Here is a 17,175-nt window from a genome sequence, read left to right as displayed (position 1 = left end):
GAACCCATAGATGAACATTAACATAGATGAGAAGAAGAGTTCGTGAAGGCTCTTGGAGAGATTCTTGAGGATTGACCTTGATTCTTGAACTAGGGTTTTTGCCTCTTGAGAGAGAATGGTTTAATTTGGGGAAAAATTGAATGAAAAATGGTGTAAATAGTTTTATTAGGGTTGAATTTTGTGTTAAAGGTTGACTAGGGCCATGGAAAAAACCTCAAATACCCCTAGAATGATTTAAAAGCTCGGAACTTAAAACTGGAATTAACTGAAAAATCCTGATCTGGGCCCTTGGCGCAATGCAGCACTATCACTTCGTGTCACTGGAAAGTGGAACACTAGGAATTGAACCATTAACGCGATGCGGTGGAATCGCGTTACCCCTTGGATGCGACCTGAAAGTTTACCGCGATGCGGTGGGATCGCATTGCTGTACTGAAAACTGACAAATCTGAAAATAAGTTGTGGTACGATACGTCGGTATTGCGATACCTCACTAAAAACTGACAATTTTCATTTTGACATGCTCTGGGACGCGTTATTGGCCTGAATGACAGTGTTTAACGACTGAAACTTAAAATTGCCATAACTTCTCACCCGGTTATCAGATTTAGGCAAATTTTATATCGTTAGAAAGCTAATTAAATTTCCTACGCAATGGTAGGCTCTACAATGAAAATAATTAGTTTTTGTAAAATTTTATATACGAATACTCATGCACTAGGACTTAGATTATGCTAGGGAAATACGGGATGTTACAATATCTCCCCCTTGTGATTATTCATCCTCGAATGAAACAGTTAAGCTGAGACACTGATAGACTGAGTTTATACACTGAACATGCATATCTGATGCATGACTACATGACTGACCTACTGACAAACTGAGCTTTTACACTGAACATGCATGAATGGGATTTTGAGAACATGACTGACTTTGAAACATGATACATGAACTGACTATCATAAATGGGACTAGGCTCTTGAATACATTCCATGACTTGGGAATGGTTATTCGGCTAAGATTAGAATGAGAGGGTTAACTTATAAGTACCCATTACTCAAAACTGGATTCGTTACATAAAGATAAAATGAAAGGTTAAAAACCTGAAAGCTCAGGGGTTATAGTGTATCTCCCCCCAGGACATTATATCCTTTGAATAATGCTGACTTGATTGAGATACTGAGGAAAAGATAAAACGATATGCAAGGCACCTACGAACTGAATCATAACTGAATATCTGGAATCTGAAACTGAGACATGATATGTGAACTGTGGATAAACTCATTACTACTAGGATTCTCTATCTTGGAATGGTCATACTTATAAAACTTTGGATAGTACAACTAGATGAAAAGATGTGAAACCATATGAACTTTTCCGCCTGACTACTAACTGAATTACTGACTTTATGGACTAACTCATGCTAAAAACTTATACTTAACTGGAGCGTCTCTTGACACTCTTTCTATAAAGTTCTCCTGACTTTAGGGAGCAAGGAAATCTTGGCATGGCCTGAATAAGACATAAGAAATCACAATGTGGCTAAAATTTTGTAATATGAGGCGAGGCCTATGAAACATCACCTAAAATAGAGTGACTAAGCCTTATGTACTGCCGCTACAAATGTTCAAGCTTAAATATATTTCTCAAATACTCTATCAACTATACCTTCTACCTTAATACAATTCTTCACCTGAGACTGCTGAATATATTCACATGGGCACTGAGCACGAATATGTAAACATACTAACCTATTTGATTAACTGTATGACTGATAGCTGAATATTGGTCATGTAAGATTAAACTGTACTTAACCTGAATAACTAGACTGAAACTATAAAGTACTGTGCCTATGAGGTAAGGTCTGACTAAGGAATGTGAGGTAACTGAGTATGAATTCGTAGGAACGGTATTATCTAGGAATTCAATACTAAGCGCATAACATGATTATGAAATACTGAGATACTGATAACTGACTAACTAGTAACTGTATGCTTTGGTCAAGCAAACCTAAAACGGGACTAAGTTTGGAATTGAATATTGACTGAGACTGTGACTGAGTTCTGATAGCTACATGATGGGGACTGGTACAAAGTGAGAATCTAAATGTACACTCACATTCTGTATTTTCTTAACGTCTTATCTAAAGAAGAATTCTAATTTCCCCTTCTATAACTAAATACAACCTCTTGCTAGCTATTCGCCCGCACACTAACATGACTTTCAAGCCTATATTCATAACTACAGCTTCGATTAAAACATGCATACACCAATCTTTCCTTAATCATGAAACATCTACCCTACTCTCTCCCTTCTAAGAAATTTCTCATCGCTATATTATTTCATAAGGAGAGTTCACTGAAGGGCTAAAACATTGGGGCCTGAAGCATGAATGGACACTATACTAAACTTGACACTTAACTAAGGCCTGAGGAATAGAACATCATCATCCTGGACTTTATCAAGACATCTAAACTTAGGATATACATGACAAAATCTGAATTTAACTGATCATTAGTAGCATAGCATAAGTTATGGAAACTGAGCATATTGTAAGACATGAGTACATGAGTCATGAGTTGCATGACCTAAGTTTGGAGGTTCTGTATTCATGGATCATGATTCATAATACTGAGGAAACTGAAACTCCTTATACTAGAAACTGTAAACGTACATGATTTTCGATAATGTGCATGAATAGGAACTATGATCATAGAGCTGATATGTAAGGCATGAGTAAATATCATGATAGTTGAAGTGTAAAACTTTGCACTGAGGTAAGGACGGGTTAGGAATCAACCTCTCCCACTGCTTCTCTACACATACTGACATTACTACTAAAATCTGAAAGTCTGACTTGGTTACTTGTTCTGTCATCTCTCCCTTAGCTTAAAGCTATTATTCTAAGTCTATGAACCCCTTAATAAACTCTAAATCAAGCTGAGACCACTTTACTCTGGAGTCTGAGATATGCCAATGCTCATAAACACTAATCTCATTCTAAAGGACTACTCCTGATAATGTAAGGTCCACTGCTTGTACTTTCTTCTGATACATAATTCTTAGCTTTCTATTGCCCCAACAATCATCATAGATCAACCTCAACACTAACTAACTTAGAATTCTCAACTTCTCTTTCTACTAGTTTAATCTAGAGATTCAAACTTAAATCAACTTAAACTGAGGTACTACCCCTTCATTCAAGGACTATTTCATTAAGAAACTGAAATGGAATGACTTTATTAATGAAATTAACTGAAGGGACTTTTTGAAATACTGTAACCAAGCAATTCATGTATACTCATCTGTCTGGAATAGATTTTCCCACTAAGGTAAGCACTAAGAAAGGTTCTATTAATATTTCTAGTCTGACTTTAAAGTTGTCTGCTATGCAAGGAGTTACGTAAGACAAAATCTCATGGATCTAATAGGGCATGAATATGTAAATATAAAATCTGTAACGTACCGATGGATACATCAGGAGAACTTTCCTGATATTTCCTGAGGTGAAGGACGGTTGGACTGACCCTGAGGACCTGGCCGAGGACAATATCTAACTCTATGGCCTGCCTTGCCACACCTGAAACAAATATCACTGCCAGCTCTGCAGACACCCTGATGGTTTCTGCCATATTTCTGATAAAGAGGGTGGGTATGACCTCTTTTCAGGATACCCTAAGGCTTAGAGCCTGACGTACTACCTCGAGTGTTATTTCAAAATTTTGGTACTGGTGCACTAGCTACAGAAGGTTTGGGGTTGAGAATTTTTGACAGAACTGGAATTGGTTACCACCCTCTGACCTTGGCCTAAAACCACTTGTTCTGACTCTCTTAATCTTTCTATCATCCCTCCTACGCTTTTCTCTTTTGCTCTGCTGAGTATAAACCCCAATCCCAGATAGGACAACAGCCCATAGGTTGTTCTGAGCAACTACTGAATAGGATAAAGTAGGGAAAGCAATGTTGAATTCTGCATGAGAGACATGCCAGTCCAGGGAATCTGCCTGAATGGCCTGAGGTGCTGACTGATTTTCATTACTTCTTTCATTAACTTCTCTGGAAGGCATGTTCTGGAAGCATAAGGAAGAGAAAAATTAGACTGAGAGTTTAACTTGAGCTCATGCTTACTCGCACGATATGAATACTAAAAGAAGGAAAACTTTTCCTAAAACATCTCATAGCCTCTTGTCCATAAGTGTGGCACACTACACACCCATGCACAAGACTCTACTTGATGCGACTTTCAGACTCCTAAGACTCTGTTGAACCTTAGTCTCTGATACCAATTTTGTAATGACTCGAGTCATCACACAATGCTTACGACCCAAAGGACCACAAGTTAACCCATAAATGATATCTGTTGTGAGCACTGAATAATAATACTATAATTAATGCAAAAAATAGGCTAAAATTTCATAAGGTTTAATACATCTAAAATACTAATAAAATATAACATCTATAAACTGAATACTATCTAAAAATCTAGTCTGAAAAGCCTATAACTGAATTTGTCTGAAAATGGAGGTAATGGGATAATCCCTCAACTAACTCCATCTACTGAACTACTATATCTACTGAAAATATAAAATAATAGAATATCCTCCAATGATGAGGACTCACTGGTAAATCTATTATTCCTAGCTGAATCTGAATCTACTATGCATGGTCATGAACCTGAGCGTCCGAACCTATGATATGAAACATCATAGCGTAGGAAAGTATGCGTCAGTATTTAAGAATGTACTAGTATGCTAGATGAGGTAAGGCTGAATGCAAGGGCTAATATGCATGAACAGTAACTGACTGAATGATATTGAGTAAATGTATATAAGAGTATGTGAATAACTGATACTTCTGAAATCACTGAGTGCGCAGCACTGCGGACATACATAGATGTATACTCTATCTGAACTTTTTTGAAGCTAAGTACTGAGTCCAGATGACTAAATAACTAATATCTGAAGCTACTGATAACTGAATTTCTAACACCGATTGACTGTGCTAGACAATCTTAATTCTGTAAAACTAAACTGAGTTCTAAACTTAAGACTGAAACTAAAACTATGGGAGGTAATCATCTAACTGACATACCCCTCTCTGAATTGATTAGGGTCCAGCCTGTAACCCTAGTTGGAAGGGTGCTAATACCATGCCGTGGGTACTAAAACTAGAAAATCAGGATGCCAAGTCTAACTGACGGGTGACACTTGGGCAGAGCCAAGCCTAATCCGACGGGTGACCCCTGGGAGGTAGTCAAGCCTAATCTAATGGGTGACTCTTCATCCTGCGCTGGCTATGTAGTTCTGGAGTATAGGGACTGTTGTTAACGACTCTGCCTATCTGATGGGGAATTCGTCATCCCTGCACTCGCTAGGTGCTAAATCCTACTCCCAACTGAATAGACACTAAACCGTTATACTGGACTGAACTGGACTGAATTCAATGGGTTTACTGAGTGCTATAACTAACTGAGTTCTACTGAGTTTTGTATCTAACTGAGAGCAATATTGATCGTGATAAGACTGAGACTATTCTGTAATTGACACTGCCTCTAAATAAACAACTAAATTGTCGGGCATTAAATACCCTCAAGACTCGATAGCATGAAAAGTAAAGCATCACATGATCTTAAAAAGCATAACAATGTATACATGTCCATATATCATCTATAGAGACATTTTATCAAACACTTGTAGGGCATAAGCTTGTTCATATACTAACATGTTATGATTTCATCACTTTATTCACATGGACATTCTATCAAACACTTAGGGAGCACAACTTCATGAGCACAATCATGGATAACAAATAAACATGGCAACTACAATGCCCAACTTATAATTTCCATGGGTTTAGCATGCAATTCATATAATTCCCCATAAAATACTAATCTAATTTCATGAATCATATAATAATCATGGATTAAAACTCAATTAACATCATAGACACATTAATCACTTTGTAAATTCAAGGGTTTATCAAAATAATCACATATTCATCACACATTCTATTCAATTTTATGAAACTTGCAGTTCGATCAAGGATTGAAACCCAACTAATATCATGAACATGAATTAAATCTAATTCAAACATGGAAATCATAAATCTAAGATCTTGTATATTTAAAAAGGGATTCTTGGACACTATGGGAGAAAGGAACCCATAGAGGAACACTTAACATACCTGAGAAGAAGAGTTCGTGAAGGTTCTTGGAGAGATTCTTGAGGATTGACCTTGATTCTTGAACTAGGGTTTTTGCTTCTTGAGAGAGAATAATTTAATTTGGGGAAAAACCGAATGAAAAATGGTGTAAATAGTTTTATTAGGGTTGAATTTTGTGTTAAAGGTTGACTAGGGTTGTGGAAAAAGATTCAAATACCCCTAGAATAATTTAAAAGCTCAGAACTTAAAACTGGAAATAAACTGAAAAATCCTGATCTGGGCCCTTGGCGCGATGCGGCGCATGACTTTGTGTCACTGGAAAGTGGAACACTGGGAATTGAACCATTAACGCGACGCGGTGGAATCGCGTTACCCCTTGGATGCGACCTGAAAGTTTACCGCAATGCAGTGGGATCGGGTTGGTGTACTGAAAACTGACAAATCTGAAAATATGTTGTGGCGCGATGCACCGGTATTGCGATACCTCACTAAAAACTGACAATTTTCATTTTGACATGCTCCGGGACGCGCTATTGGCCTAAATGACAGTGTTTAACGACTGAAACTTAAAACCGCCATAATTTCTCACCCGGTTATTAGATTTAGGCAAATTTTATATTATTTGAAAACTAATTGAATTTCTACGCAATGGCAGGCTCTACAATGAAAAATAATTAGTGTTTGGAAAATTTTATATACGAATATTCATGCACTAGGACTTAGATTATGCTAGGGAAATACGGGGTGTTACAGAAACATATGTAGCACTTAGAGTTGCGTTTAGAAATGCTACCTTTTTCTGCTCAGTACATTCACGAGAAAAATTCCCAAGAATTTGATAATCTTATCACTTCATCTTGCTCGTCTTTCTTCTTAAAAAGCCTTTTTTTCTTCTTGGAATTTGGCTTATTCTTTTTCTCAAAGGATTTTTCTTCGGTCTCTTTACCCTTCCCGTTCTTTTTTCACTTTTTCTTATGCTTTAATCCTGAATATTTATTACCACTTTATTCTACCATAAAGGCATTAGAAGCATCTTTAGAAGCACCAAGCCACTCATTTTTAAGTTCAACATGACAGGCAATATCAGAAAAAAGTTTTGATGTTGTCATTATGGGTCAAGTGTTCCCAAATGTTGGGTAGAGATTGGATCACTGTCTGAACCTGCTGCTAATCTGAGAGAACGTGATCAGAATTTTTGAGTTGAGCTATCATATTCAATATCACCCTATGGTGTTGTTTAATGTTCTGATCATGGCGTTTCTTGTAAGTATCAAACTTGATAGTAAATTTTCTGAGGTGGGTGATAGAAGTACCCCCTAATGTTCCTCGCAAATGTTCCCAGATGGCATTGGCAGTAGGAAATTCCTCACACTTATGTATGAGGTCATCAACCACAGAACTTACAATGATTCCACGTGCAATGAAATCAGCCTTTTTCCAAACCTTATAAGCTTCAAGGTCTCTTCTATGTTATGCAGTGTCACCCTCTTCTGGTAGACATAATACATGATTAATACCTTCAAGAGAATTTTTCTCTTCCAGCACATACCCTATTTTACGACTCCAAAAGTCATAATTGTCACCATTTAGCTTTTTTCATTTGTTCAAGTCCGCAATTATGATTTTCGATGTCATGTCTGTTATTAAGAGACAATCATCCAAGTATTTTATTAATTATGCATGCAAGTTACACATTCAAGCAAATTATTTTACATAAAAGTTTCATGTTTAGTGTATAATCGAAAGGACTTAAGAATCCAATCATCATCTATGAACTAAATACTTGACCAAAATTAGAAATTAATTTCTTAATATGTATTAGGATGACAGTTTTCAATTAAGTCTTTGTAAACTCAAGTAAATGAATGATATTCATATAGAAGGAGAGAAACAACTTAATATATTTATAATATGAAGTTAATAAAGAACTTCAAGTTATAAGTCAATCTAAAGATAAAAGTCATCTCACAAATATTCTAGACGACTTATATACACCCAAAAAGGCTCGCTAGGTCAAATCTCATGGCAAATATTAATTAATATCTCACCCCCAAGGATCACGGATATAATTTGCTAAAATAGCTAATGCTTCCCAATCCGAGATTTCTACATAATTTTTCAGTTTTACACGTTTCAATTCAAACAAATATATAAAACTAACAACAGTAATATTTGGGGTCATATTAAAAGACTTGAATTCTTTCAGTTTCTTCTCTCTTTCCCTTTGCATAGCCTTTTTATTTCGTAACAGATTCTGTGTCGCCCTGGGGACACCATTTCATATGATCTTACAACCTCGAAAACATGTTCTTCGAGGACGTGTTTCTTCCACTTTGTTTCTTTGCTCTACATCTTGAACTCCCACTTGAAGTGATTTGAGTTTGTCCCCGTTCATCCATGTCTGAAATAGAAACCAAGAAACAATAAGTATGGTTATGCTATTCAATGCGACAACTTATGTCACAATTATTGTTGAAGACAAAATCTATTTATGAAAATTTAGGAACTAATTTAGACAAGAATTATATCACGTCTAAATTATTCACAATTGAACCACAATTAATTTAAAGAAATCTACACTTCATTTCTTATAAATTAAATAATAAATATATCACATTTCTTGAGAAAAGAATATTTTACTTATCATAAAGAAACAGTATATAATTTTACAGCCCATCATTAAATATATGGATCATTAGAGTACACATTGTTCTGAAAAAAAAAAAAAGAAATATTACTTTTATAGGTTGTACAACATATTCATTCCATTTTTCAAGAAATAATACTATATTATTTCTTTAAATAAAGTACATTCTTCATTAAGGAATATTACACATACTTCTCTTCCACCAAAGGAATTCAATATTTTCATTGCTTATCTTCTTCTTAAAATGTTGAAAAAAAAATCTTATTCTTAAAGGAACATCCATGGCAGAATGAGAAATTGAACCCTTTTTAAAAAAAAAACATAAACATAGTTCCAAAATAGAATCTTAAAAAAAATCAGATCCTTAAATATAATTTTGGGCGTCTGACGAGATCCAAAAAAAATGCCATGGTGGCACGAGTGATTGAACCAAAGCGTGATGGTGGCGCTTCTAATCTGATCCAAAAATTCATACATCCAGTTATGAAGTTTTTCTCACAGGTATGTTCATACACAATTTTTTTAAGAGTTTCACACACTAAAACTCGAGATATAACATGTAAAACAGTATAATAGAACCTGTCTTTGCTGCCATTGAAAGTAAATTGCGGAGCAAAATCAGTATTTACCTTAAAATATTACAGCAGAGAAGATGATTTTTCCACTGAAAGAACCTGTCCCAAGTCTTCTTTGAAACTCTTGGAATCAAAGTGTGATTATCACAAACTAAATGTCATTTTCTTAGTGTTGTTGTTAATTGGAGAGTCAAAGTTGTGTTGCCAAAACACTGATACAAGTTTTCTCTCTTTTCTTATGTCTGTTTCCTGATAAAGAAGCACCATTATATATAGTGGTATCTTCAATAGTTTTGGAGGCTACATTGCAACCGTTCCCCTCTTTTTTTTAAACTGAGATTACCCATAAATCTTAATTATTTCAGACTTAGAAAACAGGTCGAGTCAGTACATATGGGTGATCCATGACCCAAAAAAATCTAACATATTTTTATAAAATTTTGAGTTTGATGAGCAATTGAGTTGTTGTTGGAGCTGTTCATTGCTTCATCAAAAATAGCGTTTCTTTGATTTTTGATCTCCTCCTTCAATAGAAGATGTATTATTGCCAGTTTTTTTGTGATAAAGTTAAATTATACTAGAATTGAGTACCTTTGGAACAAGAAAGTTTGAAATGAAGATTTAGAGTCTTGTAAGTGGGTGAATGATTTCTTTAAACATTATTGTTGATGCGATGAGAAACAATGGAAGTGAGAGTACAAAGTACATATATTATTATTTTTGTTGAGTTTTTTTATGTTTAGATCTCTTTCCAAGAACATGTAAAAAAAATGCATAACTATGATTTAATTTCAAGTTATTTATGGTTTTTCTTTTGGTGTTCGTTAACTGTGTAGAGCAATTTAATGTTTAGTTTTGGGTTTAGAAATTCAGAGAATAAAGGAAAAGTCGATTAAATTTTGGTGTTAGGTGATTTTTGGTGGTGTTTTGACGGTATAATGATGTTTCGATGGTGGTTAAATAAAGAGAAAATGGAGGTGAGGAGAGAAGGGAAGAGGGTATCGAAGAAGAAAGGGGAGGGTACCGGGGAGCTTATTTGATTTTTATTTTTAAAATAAAGTTAATTTTCTATCTGTCATTGAAAAATAACATTAAATTTAAGTCGTTTGAATTACATGTTTCGATGGTGGTGAGATAAAGAGAAAATGAAGGTGATGAGAGAAGGGGAGAGGGTATCGAAGAAGAAAGGGGAGGGTACCGGGGAGCTTATTTGATTTTTATTTTTAAAATAAAGTTAATTTTCTATCTGTCATTGAAAAATAACGTTAAATTTTGCGTGTACTCGTTTTAATTACATGTACATTAATAAGATGAGAAAAAGGTTTAAAAACTTGTGTTTTGATGGCTTGAGATGACAAAGGGCTAACAAAAGGTGTCCATATGTAATACCCCACAAATTTCTAGCTAAACCTCTAATCGTTCGTCATATGTTTATAGTTCCAAAAATGATTGTTTTAATCTTAGATAAGTTTCATGGTCATTTACCTAGTGTGTAAACTGCTTTTGATATGAAGAATGTTCAGAGGAAATACTTAGAGCAAAGTTGAGTTGAGAACTATTGTTATCGATTGAGTTTTGGTATCCGATCCTACAAAGGTCAACTTTAAACGTGTATAACTTCTGAAATATATTAAATTTTGGAGCTCAAGATCCATCAAATGAAAGATAATTGAGTCATCTTTTCAACACATCTGATTGCCTTAATTCAATACCCGTGCAAAAAGCTATGAGCATTTTCACGAGCAAATCAGTGAGGATCCACGATAAAAGCATGACACGCTCTCTGTGCTCCACGATAAGAGTGTGGCACACCCTGTGTGCTCCACAATAAGAGTGTGGCATGCCCTGTGTGCTTCACAGTAAGGGAGTGCCATACCCATGATTTCAGAGACACCAAAACTCATGTTTTCCTTCAGTTTTTTTAAGGCAGACAAGTCATTTACTTCCTAAATGGTCCTATAACTAATACTAATGTGTCTTTCCTCATTCCTTAATTCAAACACATGATTACTCTTCTCCCTTACTCTCAAGAGCATCCAAATAAGGGTTCTTCTCTAAAATTCAAGATTCCAAGGGCCATATACAAGCTTCCTTCAAAAAGAATTCATCAAGTTCAGGATGTGGGGTTTGAACAAGGATAACCTTTTATCCTTGTGTCCAAAAGTTGAGTTTTTACATTGATTTTAAGAAACTGATAACTAGGTTCATAAAACTTTCTTATGCTCTGAGATTTTCATGCTTCCTCATAAGTTGAACATTATTTTGCATATGATTTCATGTTTACTTAAGTTTTTATCCACTAAAGTAATCTTAAGCATTAAGTCTTGATATTTGATATGAAGTTTCCATGAGATGTTAAATGATTTTAATTTGACCATAAAGTATGAAGTTTACAAGAAGTTCAAGCTTACTAGTTCAAGTTACAAAAGTATTGTAACATTATAAAAGTTTTAGTTTTGATTTTTATAAGTCCAAACAAGATATGAAGTTCACATAATAAATCAAGATTTTGAGATAGACATAGAAGCATTTTGTCTTTTCAGACTTATCGGCTCATATGTTTACCTTAAGGTGAGCTTCATAGAAATATAGTACGAGCAATAATATGATTTTAGGGGTAGTATCCAACATCGAGGAGTGAAGGTTTAGCGTACCTTAGTTTCATAAACTACGTGTCACCGGAGATTATTAGTCAGCTTGTCCAAATAGGTATGTAGCTTATTCTGACGAACATGTCATATATTATTCATCTTGTCCAACGGACATGTTTAGATGATCCCTCAGCCTTTATACCCTGGCAAGGTATATTGGGCCCTTTCGATGAAGGTTTTACACATCGAATTTCATGTTGCTCGCATGGTTTATGTTGGTTACAAAAATCTCTCACAATAAAGATAAATTTTAGAAACTAAGTGTAATGACTCAGGAGCTTTATTTAGATGTTGTTTTATGATTTATGCTTATGTTATTTCAACTTTCAATTTTATTCATGATCAAGATGAGTCTATTTACCCTTAGCATGCATATTTTTAAGCTTATGATATATATATATATATATATATATATCAGTTTTTACTTATTGTATGCACCCCCAAATATTCAGTACATTCTAAAAATACTGACCACATATATGTCTATGTGGCTAAATTATTTCATAATGTAGGTATCAGTTGTAACCCACAACATCATGATCAAGTAGTTCGCAGCTTCTTCCCAGCAAGTGATGAGGTTTTCTTTATTCGAGGACTCAAGTTAGTTTGTAGAGTTAGAATTTTATTTTTATTCATTTGTCTTGATTAGGGATAGCTAGGGGTCATGTCTCTATAGTCAGTATTAGTAGAAGATTGATAGACAGTCAGCCATAGTTGATGTATTCAGTTTCAGTTCTCTTTTTGTATAATCAGTGTTGTAAATATTTTAAATAGTATTGTATTAAAAAAGTTCCACTAATGACATCCCTTCCGCTATTATTTTCAGTTTTATGTATTTTATTTAGTTGCTCTTGAATTATGCCAGTATCATGGGTTGGCTTAAGATCACTTGTGGTTCTAAGCACCATGTAACGTTCAGAGGGTAGTCTCAAGGCGTTACACCACATTATAAATTTGGATAAATATAAGAGTCCAGAAGATCATTTTGCCTTTATTACTGATTATGCCATTTTGCAGATGCTATTATAATTTGAAAAATCAAAGAATTCAACCTTTCTATGCATTTTTCAAATATCTTAAATATTTTACGTATATTGGCTTGCAGTGCTTTTATATAATTCTAAATGTAATTAATTATATAATACCTAAAAGATTAAGAATGATTTCCAAATTTACACCAATATATATGTGTTAACCCTCAAAACCATACCATGCTAGTACTATTTAAACTATAAAAAGTTATGATTTTCTAGTGTTTCTATATAATTCAAAATCTATATAATTTTTCAAAAAATTAAGAATGATGACCAAGTTTACACCAATATTGATATGTTAATTCTCAATATTAAAATTAGAAAATTGCATGTCATAGACCCAAATATAGGTGGCTTTAGATATTTGACCTTAAATAAGAATGTTTTTGAAGAATAGCCTTCCTTACTTTTTTAATATACTAAAAGTACCATTTTATCCTCTAATGAGTCTCTTCATTCCTTAAGAATTCCATAATCCATCCAAATTCCAAAATTAAAAAAAAAATCAATCACAAAAAATCATGGGTAGTGGATGAGCATTCAGAGCAGTGGCGAAAGTCGCCGGAGTCACCGTCAAAAACAACGGATTCCATTCCGTTACAGCGGAGCATCCAGTTTACACCACCACACGTAACGTCGTCCGTCCGGTGTTCGTTTCCACTATATCATTATCATCGGAAGATGTGAAGTCTGGCGTTGTCACGGTAGTTAACGGCGGAGGCGGAGAAGGATTATCCGATATGTCGTTGATGCAAAAAGTGGTGGCGGAGTTTGATGACTGGGAGATGGCTGGTGGAGAGGAGGAAATTATGGTTAGTGTTGGTAAACCATTATCGAAAGTTGTGTTTAGCGGTGCTCCGTCTCTTCAGGAAGCTACTGAAGCTACTTCTGATCTCTAAAACGCTCTCGAAAAGTACGTGATTTACTATGCTATTGCAATTTACAGTACTTTATGTATAGTTTTTGTAGATAATATCTACATTTTATGTAGACAATAGTGAATTAATTAAATTCAATTTAGGTTAGAAAAGTAGTCAGATTGTTTCTCGTTAAACAAAATGTGATAAGTGAACGGACGGAGTAGCATTATATCTAACATCTGAAATTTAGTTTGTTAGTGCAAATTATACATCAAATATGATAATTTTATATTTGAAATAGTGAATTAATATAATTCAGTTTAGTTTCAAAGATTGGTTGAATTGATTCTTGTGAAATAAAACATGACAAGTAAAATAGAGTGGAGGGAGTAGTATTGTTGTTATTGTTGATTTTGAAGTATTGCTTTTGGTGTGTCTGTGTTTTATAATCATAGAAATTAAAGTCTTTTGTAAAACTTAATGTTTTTTGAGTGATTACTTAGTTGATTGATTCGATCGACTAATAAAGTTATAATTTTTAATGAACACGTCTCTCAATTGTTTCCTCAATCAATTTTTGCTCAGTGGAGTAAAATGGGACATGTTGCAGTAAACTTTACAATGTTCAATTTAGTTTCAAAGATCAATTAAATTTAATCGAGTGAAACGGAACTTACTAAGTAAAAGTGAAGAGTGATCACTCAGTTGATTGATTTAATTGACGAATAAAGTTACAATTTTAATGAACATGCTTTCTAAATTCTCTCCCCAAGAAAAATTTTGCTAATTAGGATAATAAGGGTTGTGTTGTACTTGCAAACTTGCGATGTTCGATTTGATGCTGCCTCATTTTAATGTAACTTGGATTAGCCCAATATGAACTGAACTTTTGAAAAGGAGCTACCTCTTAAAACTCACAGCAAATAAGCACCGTAAGAGTTCATATATATTAATCACAAGGAGTTGAGGCATTTTTGTTGTTAAGGGCTATTGGAATAATTCAAAAAAAAATGGGTATTTTCAACTTATTGTGTCATAAAATATCATTCACATTAGTATTAGTTGGGTGACATTGTCAGATTCCAAATGCATTTTTTATGTGATAGTGTCAGTGAAGATAGAAACTTAAGTTTTGGACTTGCAATAGATAAAGGAGATAATGAAAATGTTCTTTTCTATTTGATTGTTGTTCTATTCTTAATATTGGAATGTTTAGTCTTTTCGTAATACTTTTATCAACATTTAACCTTTATCCCCCAGAAGGCTTACGTTTGGGATTCAAAAGGCTATTGGGCGTTGGTTGCGGTATATACTTCTCAATGTTACTCTACGTACAGATGTTTATCTGTTCTAATAGATAATGTGAACGACTACTCACATAGTGTCAATTCTAAACTCTTCTTAAATTTACAGGGTATATTTGTTTCGATCTGCTAATGAAGATGGTGGATCTTGTGTATCCAGCTCGAGCTCATCACCCTACTCCAAAGCTTGTGTTGTTAGCGAGACTGTAGTCACTAAGTCTGCACCAAAACATGCTATGCAGGCATTTAGGTTTCTAAATGAAACTCCTGCCACTCAGGTTTTCTTCTTTGTCATTTATGTTTACATGTTCTCTTAGTTTTCATATTCTATCTAGTGTTGTATGTTCAGGTATTTGAAACTGAATATTACAATTTTTTCTTTTAATCCTTTAGTATAAATCGTTACTAGGGGTGAGGAATGGATATAAATATGTTTAAATTTGAACAAGTGAGAAGATCCAGTTAACAAAAACTGAACTAAATATTATAGTTGCAACATAAAAAGTCGAACTATTGTGTAATAAGTTGTCCCCTAATCCACTTGTGGTATCTCCTCAAACAAAGACTATTTTTTTTGGAATTGCGAGTGACTATGAGAATTTAGAACTCTTCTTCCTTGTGAGTTTGCAGCGTGGTTTGCTCATTTGATTTTTCTTTAGGTACCACTTTTTAGATGTTGACATCTGTAGAGGAGATATATCTGAGTTGAGTCCAATACTGATCTATAACATAGTTAGATTTCTTTAGAAGCAACAGCATTTCAATGTCAACATAATCTTTGTGGTGTCAAGTGTATAGTCCACTGTTATATCCAATTCTATTGTTCGGCGGATGGATGGTGTCATTAGCTTTCTTCATTCACATTTTAGCTTGAGGCATGATTATGAAGTAGCTTAGATGGATTAGGCGTTGTAGATCTAAAAGTTCTTTGAAGCAAATTTTTATCCATTTTCTTGGATTTAATGATATTGCATCCCAGTGGACACTCCTAATAACTTGATGAGATCTTAGAAGTGTGGTCTTAGTAGTGTTTGGGGGTTATGAGTATGCCAGGTTTGCTAATGTTGATTCCATTTTCCCCCTCCCAGAGCGTTGTTGCTTCAATTGCTTGTGACCCAAATGTGTGGGATGTGGTAATGCAAATCCAGCCCTTCAAGAATTCCTCGACTCACAAAAAACCAGTGAGAAATCTATGTCCTTGATTCTACTCGAATATTTCATAATGGTCAAGCTTCTTAGTATAATACCATTTTCGCAGGTGCATCATTCCCAGACTCGGATCACAAGATAGATGAATTCGTTGCTGATGCTGATTCCTTTTCTCAGTCATCCAGAAGGAGTGTGTTTTCCAAATATAAGGCAAAAGAATCTAAATTCGGGAACTCTTTTACAGACTTTTTGTAGAATGTTACACGAACAGTAACACAAACTATGGTTGATATGATGAACAACTTATCAGATTTCTTCAACAATCTCTTTGGAGGCAACAAGGTTTTCTTTAATGCTAATGGAAGTGCTAAATTAGGCGATATGGAGACGACATTGGGAGCATCTTTCTTGGGCTTGGCAGTCATGGTTATGATGGTGATTGTCTCAAAACGTGGTCAATCATGATGTCTTCATAGTTATTGCTATTTGAATTCGTCAAAGTTACATGACCAAGTGTTACAGTTTCTTCTGAAATAGGTATTGCGGGTTTTGTCGGGGGTCTTTTGGCTGTGCAGGGCTGCCAATGACTTGTTGATGATTTTTGTAAATAAAATAAAGTCATTATAGACAATGCTTATGTCTTAGTTTCTTGGTTTTGTCCTTGAAATGACAACAAAGTTAGATTTGTTACAGACATTATATACTTTGGGTACTTGTTACAGATATAAAATCCTCTGATTTATCAACTCTCTTCCTCATTGGCATCATGCTAATAAATTTATCCTTTAAGTAA

At 34.5% G+C, this 17,175-nt stretch overlaps 1 pseudogene; it reads left to right on the top strand.

The window, feature by feature from the left end:
* The first annotated feature begins 13,590 nt into the window (after positions 1-13,590).
* LOC107868973 lies at positions 13,591-16,847 on the top strand (annotated as a pseudogene).
* The last annotated feature ends 328 nt before the right edge of the window (positions 16,848-17,175 follow it).

This window comes from Capsicum annuum, chromosome 4 (genome assembly GCF_002878395.1).
Source record: "Capsicum annuum cultivar UCD-10X-F1 chromosome 4, UCD10Xv1.1, whole genome shotgun sequence".
NCBI lineage: Eukaryota > Viridiplantae > Streptophyta > Magnoliopsida > Solanales > Solanaceae > Capsicum > Capsicum annuum.
The sequence above is the reverse complement of the archived record's forward strand: the minus strand, read 5'-3'. Positions and strand labels throughout refer to the sequence as shown.